This window comes from Tachyglossus aculeatus, chromosome 11, assembly GCF_015852505.1.
Source record: "Tachyglossus aculeatus isolate mTacAcu1 chromosome 11, mTacAcu1.pri, whole genome shotgun sequence".
Taxonomy (NCBI): Eukaryota; Metazoa; Chordata; class Mammalia; order Monotremata; family Tachyglossidae; genus Tachyglossus; species Tachyglossus aculeatus.
Window position 1 is genome coordinate 16,489,301 of NC_052076.1, and position 8,129 is coordinate 16,497,429.

Below are 8,129 nucleotides of genomic sequence, written 5' to 3' on the forward strand. Positions count from 1 at the left end.
GGCTCTGTGCTAAGTGCTGGGGTGGATGCAAGCAAATCGAGTTGGACACAGTACCTGTCCCATGTGGGGCTCAATCCCCATTTTACAGATGAGGTAACTGAGGCACAGAGAAGCGAAGTGACTTGCCCAAGGTCACACAGCAGGCTGGTGGTGGAGCCGGGATTAGAAACCGTGACCTTCTTACTCCCAGGCCTGTGCTCAATCCCCTATGCCATGCTGCTCCTAAGTGCTTACTATTTCTCAAATACTGTTCTAAGCACTGGGGTAAATACACATTAATCAGGTCGGACATAATCCCCATCCCACATGGGGCTCGCAGTCTAAGTGAGGGGGAGAACAGGTGTTGAATCCCCTTTTCACAGCTGTGGAAACCGAGGCACAGAAAAGTAAGTGACTTATCCAAGGTCATACAGCAGGAAGGTGGCGAACCAAGTCCTCTGTCTCCTAGGCATGTGCTCTTTTCATTGGCCACCCTGCATCACTAGACCACACTGTTTCCCACCAAGAAGTCTGTACCCTCTCGACTTTGACGGTCAAGAGCTATTATTGATCATTCAGTAATCCAGTGAAGTGGGAATAATTGCTTTTGAAAAGGAAAGCATGTTGCCGATGATTTGGGGGGGTCCTTTGCTTCTTCTACTGCTTGACTGTCAGTTTCACCCAAGGACTGAATACCACTGAAATCTCCGTCGAAATGTTTGAAATCCCGGTGACGATTACGTCTGTTGGCATCCCTTTACGTGATCCAGAAAGTGGAGAATACTTTTAGCAGATTATTATCCTCCTGATCTCTTATTTGTCCCCCTTGAATCCTCAACACACAACTGCTTCCTTTTAAGATCACTGTTCCAGACTTTTTGAGCAAGGGGTTCAAATAAGAGACCCCTGCTTCTCGCATAAGAAATCTGTTATAGATGAGAAGCAGCGTGGCCTAGGGGATAGAGCACGGGCCTGGGAATCAGAGGATCAGAATTCTAATCCCACCACTTGTCTGCTGTCTGACCTTGGGCAAGTCACTTAATTTCTTTGTGCCTCAGTTACCTCATCCGTAAAGTGGGGATTAAGACTGTGAGCCCCATGTAGGCTATGGACTGTGTCGAATCTAATTAGCTTTCCTCTACTCCGGGTTAACAAATACCATTTAAAAAAAGAGTGAACCAGAGGACGATTTGTATACAGTGGAGGGAAAGCAGTTATTTCAACCACAGCCAAAAGAGTAGCTGGGCCCCGGGTTTTAAAGTAAAGGTTGAGGTTAAGAAAATCCAAGTATCAGTCTAATGTTCTGAATGCCCTAGAGACCATCATGGAAATCCTTTCATCGTCATCATCATCATTCATATTTATTGAGCACTTACTGTGTGCTGAGCACTGTACTAAGCGCTTGGGAAGTACAAGTTGGCAGCATATAGAGACAGTCCCTACCCAACAGTGGGCTCACAGTCTAAAAGGGGGAGACAGAGAACAAAACCAAACATACTAACAAAATAAAATAAATAGAATAGATATGTACAAGTAAAATAAATAAATAAATAGAGTAACAAATTTGTACAAACGTATATACATATATACAGGTGCTGTGGGGAAGGGAAGGAGGTAAGATGGGGGGGTGGAGAGGGGGACGTTAATAATAATAATAATAATGGCATTTATTAAGCACTTACTATGTGCAAAGCATGGTTCTAAGCACTGTTCTAAGCGCTGGGGAGGATACAAGGTTGTCCCACGTGGGGCTCACAGTCTTCATCCCCATTTTCCAGATGAGGTAACTGAGGCCCAGAGAAGTTAAGTGACTTGCCCAAAGTCACACAGCTGACAAGTGGCAGAGCCAGGATTTGAACCCGTGACCTCTGACTCCAAAGCCCGGGCTCTTTTCCACCGAGCCAAGCTGCTTCTGTCATGTCTAAAGTGTATGAATGTGTCTAATGTGTATCTCTTTTCCACTGAGCCACGCTGCTTCTCTCGTGTCTAAAGTGTATAAATGTGTATAATGTGTATCTCTTTTCCACTGAGCCACGCTGCTTCTCTCATGTATACAGTGTATAAATGTGTATAATGTGTATCTCTTTTCCACTGAGCCACGCTGCTTCTCTCATATATAAAGTGTATAAATGTGTACAATGTGTATAAAGTTCTTTGTCAAAAAAAAAATTCCATGTGACTGCCAATTAAATGCTGACTGGGTTTGCTAATTAATGACAAGCAGTCATTTGAAAGGATGCAAACAGAACATACATGTTAATCGTCTTAATTACTGTTGTAAAAGGTGACTATTTGGGGCCTTTATCAACCAGAATGGATCAGTTCAGAAGGGTTCCTGATTAGAGATTTGGGAGACTCAACCTTCTGGTGGGAGAAGGCCATCGGGGCATCAGTGAGTGGGCCGATGAGGGAATCATACTGATGGGAACTGATGGGAAAGTCTTGGGGCTGCAACAGGGAGGGATGACTATCTCTTATTCATTCAATCGTATTTATTGAGTGCTTACTGAGTGCAGAGCACTGTACTAAATGCTTGGGAAGTACAAATCGGCGGCATATAGAGATGATCCCTACCCAACAACGGGCTCACAGTCTAGAAGATCTGATGGTTTTAACTTCTGCTGCTGTGAAACTGTAGATTCCCTAAAGCTGGCACCATATTAAAGCGATGTAATAGATAGTTTTCATCCAGTTTAGTTATGCTCCTCTACAAGATTGGAGCATTCCCCCTGGTTTCTGAACTCTGCACCTTATTAATAATGCTGGCTAAGTACCGTGGCCTGTATACTATGCTGCGCTTAGAACATTGCTTGGCACATAGTAAGGCTTAACAAATACCAACATTAGTATTACAAACTGCCGGCTGTCATCTAACTTAATCATAATAATGATGGTATTTTTTAAGCGCTGACTATGTGCCAAGCACTGTTCTAAGCTCTGGGATAGATACAAGCTAATCAGGCTGGACACAGTCCAAGTTCCACTTGGGATTCACCGGCTCAATCCCTATTTTACAGATGAGGTAACTGAGGCACAGAGAAGTGAAGTGACTTGCCAAAGGTCACACAGCAGACAATAATGATAATAATGATGGCATTTATAAAGCACTTACTACGTGCAAAGCACTGTTCTAAGCGCTGGGGAGGTTACAAGGTGATCAGGTTGTCCCACGGGGGGCTCGCAGTCTTCATCCCCATTTTACAGATGAGGTAACTGAGGCACAGAGAAGTGGAGTGACTTGCCCAAAGTCACGCAGCTGACAACTGGCGGAGCCGGGATTTGAACCCCTGACCTCTGACTCCAAAGCCCGGGCTCTTTCCACTGAGCCACGCTGCTTCTGGAGCTGGGATTAGAATGATAATAATAATAATAATAATAATGATAATGGTATTTGTAAAGCACTTACTATGCGCCAGGCTCTTTATGTAGTGCTGGGGAGGATACCAGCAAATCGAATTGGACAAAGTTCCCGTTCCACATGGGGCTCAGGGTCTTGATCCCATTTTACAGATGAGGTTACTGAGGCACAGAGAAGTGAAGTGACTTGTCCAAAGTCCCACAGTAGACATGCGGCAGAGCCAGGATTAGATTCCAGGTCCTTCTGACTCCCACGCCCGAGTTCTATCCAATAGGCCACACTGCTTTTCTGTTGATTTGAGTTGTGCTTTTGTACAATTATTTAAACACTTTGGGCCTCAGTTTCCTGTCTGTGAAATGGGCGATGAAAATGTCTGCCTTCTATTTAGCGTGGTCTGGTGGTTATCGATATGATTGTGTTTATAGGTCTCCTTAAGATCCTTGGATGGAAGATGTTGCATGTATACAAAGTATTATTCATCTTTACATTATCCATGAATGTCTTCTCCTCTATAATTAAGACTATAGGAACTCATTTTGCCCCTAGTAAAAATTGAATATATTATTTAAGCCATTTCCAAGATAAGGGCAACGTCAATTAGTCTCAAATGACAAAACAAGTCAATATTAAAGCTGTGCTGGAGTTGGGAGGGCTGAATTTCCAACCCAGACCTCGGACTTCTTCCCAGGACCTGTCAAGGTCTGCCTTCTGGTCTCAGTCTTGAAAGAGAATTTCCGAAAATGGAATAGCTTTGGAAGAAGCATCTTGACCGAGTGGATAGAACACAGGCCTGGGAATCAGAAGAGCCTGGTTTCTAGTCCTGGCTCTGCCACTTCTTTCAGTGGTATTTATTAAGTGCTTACTATGTGCCAGGCACTGTACTAAATGCTACGATAGATACAAAATAATTAGATTGGGCACAGTTCATGATCCACATGGGGCTGACAGTCTTGATGAGACAAGTGGAGGAGCCAGATTAGAACCCAGATCCTTCTTGCCCTATCCACCAGAACCCGCTGCTTCTCTGTCTGTTGTGTGACCTCGGGCAAGTCATTTAACTTCTCTACGCCTTAGTTACCTCATCTGTAAAATGGGGGTTAATTCTGTGAGCCCCATGTGGGACGTGGACTTAACACATACCATTAAAAAAAGTGATGATTTTTTGATGATTGATGATTGATGATATCATCATCATCATCATCATCAATCGTATTTATTGAGCGCTTACTATGTGCAGAGCACTGTACTAAGCGCTTGGGAAGTACAAATTGGCAACATATAGAGACAGTCCCTACCCAACAGTGGGCTCACAGCCTAAAAGGGGGAGACAGAGAACAAAACCAAACATACTAACAAAATAAAATAAATAGAATAGATATGTACAAATAAAATAAATAAATAAATAAATAGAGTAATAAATATGTACAAACATATATACATATATACAGGTTTTGATATGATTGATGATGATGATTAAAAAAAAGAATAACTGGTGCTTTTGGGGAAGTCACTTTCTGATTTATGGCGCTTCCCACCGTGGTGTAGGGACAGGGATTGAGCTAGAGATTAATCTGCTTTCACCCTTGGATCCTACAATTTATCCTTGTCAATCTGGGATGAAGAAGTGTAGAATCCTCCTATGGCTTTTGCAGATATTCAGTGAACAGTTATTACATTGAATGTATGAAATTCGGTGTGCATCGTGTTGTTAAATTCTCACATATGCAGTGAAGGAAATGGAGACGAGTAGATGTCACTTTCTGTAGGAAATGTCACTTTCTGTTTAGTGGTATTTGTTAAGTGCTTACTCTGTGCCAGGCATTATACTCAGTTCATTCATTCATTCAATCAATCGTATTTATTGAGTGCTTACTGTGTGCAGAGCACTGTACTAAGTGCTTGGGAAGTACAAGTTGGCAACATATAGAGACGGTCCCTACCCAACAGCAGGCTCACAGTCTAGAAGACAGCGGGCTCACAGTCTAGAAGAATAATGATGACATTTATTAAGCGCTTACTATGTGCAAAGCACTGTTCTAAGCGCTGGGGAAGTTACAAGGTGATCAGGTTGTCCCATTGGGGGCTCACAGTCTTCATCCCCATTTTGCAGATGAGGGAACTGAGGCCCAGAGAAGTTAAGTGACTTGCCCAAAGTCACACAGTTGACAACTGGCAGAGTCGGGATTATGAACCCATAATATGAACCCATGAACCCATGATTATGATTATGATTAGGAGCCCATGACTCCAAAGCCCGGGCTCTTTCCACTGAGCCACGCTGCTTCTCAATGCGGGGCTGGATAAAAGTTAATCAGGTTGCACACAGTTCATGTACCAAATGGGGCTCACAGTCTTAATCCCATTTTCAGATGAGGTTACTGAGGCACAGAGGAATTAAGTGACTCACCCAAGGTCACGCAACAGACCAGTGGCAGAAGCTGGATTAGAACCCAGGGTCTCTGGCTCCCAGGCTCCCAGTGTCCTCTGACTCTAACGTTTACTCCACTAGGGATTTTACTTCTCACTCTCTTAGACCCTATTATCTAATTGAGCCATACTTCAAAAGATCTTTGCTGCCGAGTATATATAGTTTCTGGCCCCAATCTCTCCCCATCGTCCCCCTCTCCATCCCCCTCATCTTACCTCCTTCCCTTCCCCACAACACCTGTATATATGTATATATGTTTGTACATATTTATTACTCTATTTATTTATTTATTTATTTTACTTGTACATATCTATTCTATTTATTTGATTTTGTTAGTATGTTTGGTTTTGTTCTCTGTCTCCCCCTTTTAGACTGTGAGCCCACTGTTGGGTAGGGACTGTCTCTATATGTTTCCAACTTGTACTTCCCAAGCGCTTAGTACAGTGCTCTGCACACAGTAAGTGCTCAATAAATATGATTGATTGATTGATTGATAAGCTACAGCCTAAACATTTGTTCTACCGCCGATAATAATGTCGAAAAAATCACAGACCCTTATCAAGAAATGAAGAAAGCCCTATTGGCAGAATATCGGGGCTGATTTCAGCTTCTGGAGCATTTTTTTATGGTATTGGTTATGTGTTTACTATTCATTCATTCATTCAATCGTATTTATTGAGCGATTACTGTGTGCAGACCACTGTACTAAGCGCTTGGGAAGTACAAGTTGGCAACATATGTGCCAGGTTGGACACAGGTAGGACACGTGTGCCAGGCACTGTACTAACTCTGAGGTAGATACAAGCTAATAAGGTTGTATACAGTCCATGTCCTCCACGGGGCTGCCAATTTTAATCCCCATTTTAGAGATGAGGCAACTGAGGTACACAGAAAAGTTAAGTGACTGGCCTAAAGTCACACAGAGGACAAATTGTGGAGCTGGGATTAGAACTCAGGACCTCTGACTCCAAGCAGCGTGGCTCAGTAGAAAGAGCACTGGGCTTTGGAGTCAGAGGACATGGGTTCTAATCCCAGCTCTGCCTCTTCTCTGCTGTGTGATTTAGGGCAAGTCACTTAACTTCTCTGTGCCTCAGTTACTTAATCTGTAAAATGGGGATTAAAAGTGTGAGCCCCACATGGGACAACCTGATTACCCTGTTATCTACCTCAGTGCTTAGAACAGTGCTTGGCACACAGTAAGTGCTCAATAAATACCATTATTATTATTATTATTATTAATAACCACTAGACCATGCTCCTTCCCAAGAATATGTATTTAGGGGCTTCTTTTTCCTAAATGTTAAAAAGTTTCTCCATTTGTTCTGGAAGGAAAGAGAGAGGGCAACATTGCCTCTTCTGGAGAATCCACTCTCTCTTTTAATCCTCTGGGCCCGGGCTTTGGAGTCATAGGGACCATCTCTATATGTTGCCAACTTGTACTTCCCAAGTGCTTAGTACAGTGCTCTGCACACAGTAAGCGCTCAATAAATACGATTGAATGAATGAATGAATGAAACAAGTGGCAGAGCCAAAATTAGAACCCAGGTTCTCTGATGGTTGGTGTTGATTACAGTATCGTGTTTGACACCTTTGAAGTAGGGAATCCAATCTTCTTGCTATATTATTTTTCTGAGAAATCTGGGATGTTTGATGGTTGTGTTGAAGGCAAGTTGCCTTTTAAAAAACTTGCATTAGAAGCAGCTTGGCCTAATGGAAAAGGCACAGGCCTGAGAATGAGAGGATCTCTTCTACTTGCCTGCTGTGTGACTTTGGGCAAGTCACTCAACTTCTACGTGCCTCAGTTTCCTCACGGGAATTCAGTGCCTTTTCTCCCTCCTACTTAATCAATCAATCATATTTATTGAGCGCTTACTGTGTGCAGAGCACTGTACTAAGTGCTTGGGAAGTACAAGTTGGCAACATATAGAGATAGTCCCTACCCAACAGTGTAAGCCCCATTTAGGACAGGGACTGTGTGTGATCTGACTGACTTGTATCTTCCATCTTAGACCAGTGCCTGACACACAGTTAGCACTTAATGAATATCATCATTATTATGGGGTTACCTCAAAATTAGATAATGGGGTTGAAAGCAGCAATTGCTTTAATAGCTGCTCTCTTCGGAGAGGCTTTCTGGATGCAAAGCTTATCAAGACCAGCAGAGGTGATTTGCAACAGGAAGAACTTTTATTGAAGCACCACCACAGAGAAACGAAGCCGGCTATTTCATATTCTAAAATTGCTATTTCCGAGCCAGTGGAAAGGATGGAACGGAAAACCCATTTGAGCCCCTAATGCATTGATTCACAATCATCTCCTTGGATGTTCTGAAGTTGCACATTTGGATATAGGCTCTTCCCAGTA